The 2,107-nt window shown below is 39.2% G+C and overlaps 1 protein-coding gene across 1 annotated transcript in view; it reads left to right on the forward strand.

The window, feature by feature from the left end:
* OPHN1 (oligophrenin 1) overlaps positions 1–2,107 on the forward strand; it is a 273,349-nt gene that overhangs the window by 209,330 nt on the left and 61,912 nt on the right. The gene's annotated exons all lie outside the window — the stretch shown is intronic.

Genomic DNA, 2,107 nt, shown 5'->3' on the forward strand with positions numbered 1-2,107 from the left:
AAGTATTGTTAAGATCATGGCCAGCTTCTTGCTCGTCTGTGGCAGGTCAGAACAGACAGCAGCATTTCAGGAAGTAGGCCTGGTGACAGGCTCCAGGATGGCCGGGCACGAGGGGTATGTGTGCCCTGCTGTGATACTTCTTGGTCCGAGGGGTTTGGTGTGAGTAAAGATGCGTTTACTTGGCTCCTCAAAGGCCAGCTGCTGCCTCATGGGAAGCAGTATGGTGTGGCAGAAAGCACCGTGTCTGGGAGTCAGCAAACACGGTTCTAGTTCTTTTCTGCTACCAACTTTCTTGATGATCATGGCAGGTCACTGTCAGGGCCACTCCCTGTATAGTAAAAGATAAGGAAATGAGACACCAGGCTTTGAAAAGTTGTTATGCATTTTAAGTGTTTGTATTGAACAAAATCAAGTTATCAGTACACTCACAAAAATGCGGCTATAATATATTTTAACTCCATTTGGAGAGGATCTCAAACACCAGAAAATTCAGACCCTTAGTGAAGGGGTGGCTGCAGGCTAAATGACCCTCCAGGCCTCTCCCTGTGATCAATCCTGGTCACTGTATCTCGGGACCTCACGTTCCCTGCGGTATAATGAGACGTCACTGCAACTCTATCCAGCCCTGACATTCTATGTTGTTTGTTTTCTCATTTTTTATAGCAAATGAGTATTATAGACACTAATGTAGATCAATAGAATTAACAAGATGGTGGCTTTTATATTTATTGCCAATGTTTGCAGTTTGGGCTAAGAGAAATAATAAGAGACATTTTCTTTTCAAAAGGTTGTCAGTGATCATCTCGGTAAAAGTATGACAGTCAGCACATAAATTGTTTGCATGTTAATTTGAAGTTGTCCTGGGGGAAATAGACATTGGGTTCAAGTTCCAGCTGTATCACTAATTTGCTGTGCGACCTTAAGAAAGTCTTGCCTACTCTCTGGGCCTTGGTTTGTTCATCTGTAATAGTGGAGGACTGGATTAGCTGTTCTCGAAGGGTTCTTCCAGCTCTGACTTTTGAAGAGTCTCACTATGCGACAGTGCTCAGTTGAAAATTCTCCTGTTAACAGTGGGTGAGCAACACCTGACTATCCACCCAGAGGTTGAATATCTGTTTAAATTCTTATACATTCTTACTTCCCTCTTTTTTCTTACAAAAAAAGGTAGCATATTACATACCCTGTTTCACACCTTGGTTTTTTGTTGCCGCTGTTATCTGTTTTACATGCTGAAAATTTGCAAATTTGAACAGATATTTTCTATCGTCAGATGAAGCACAGTAAAATAAATAAAAAACTAATGACTCTAAACGTTAAACATAGAGTTACCTCATGACCCGGCAATTCTCCTCCTAGGTATATCCCCAAGATAAATGAAGACATATGTCCACACAAAAACTTGTACACAAATATTCACAGCAGTGTTATTTATAGTTGCCCCACAGTAGAAACAACCCAAATGACCATCAACTGATGAATGGAAAAATAAAATATGGTATAAACGTGCAGTGGAACATTATTTAGGCCTAAAAAAGGAATAAAGAACTGATATGTAGATAAACCTCGAAAACATTATGCTAAGTGAAAGGAGCCAGACACAAAAGGCCACATGTAACATAAACAAATCTATAAACACAGAAAGTAGATTAGTGGTTGCCTAGGGCCTAGTACGTGGGGACATGGGAGGGAACAGGGAGTGACTACTAATGGTTTCAGGCTTTCTTTTTGGAATGGTGAGAATGTTCTGGAATTAGATAGTGATGATAGTTACACAACTCTTTGAATATACTAAAAAATATTGAACTGTACCCTTTAAAAGGGTGAATATGATATGGGAAATGTATCTCAATAAAGCTATTATAAAAACAAACTAATGATAATGATCACTAAAGGGCATAGGTGGTGAATAGGGTGGAAGGGGCAGGGATGAGAGCTAGAGTCCTCTATGTCCACCTCCTTTTATTAGTACTAGAAACATCATTATAATTTGAAGCTATAGATATATATCTACATACATACATACATGTATATATAGATATAGATACACACACACACACACACACTACAGGGATAGAGGAAAAATAATATAAATATACTAATAGTATCA

This window comes from Pteropus vampyrus, unplaced genomic scaffold, assembly GCF_000151845.1.
Source record: "Pteropus vampyrus isolate Shadow unplaced genomic scaffold, Pvam_2.0 Scaffold191, whole genome shotgun sequence".
NCBI classification, from domain to species: Eukaryota; Metazoa; Chordata; class Mammalia; order Chiroptera; family Pteropodidae; genus Pteropus; species Pteropus vampyrus.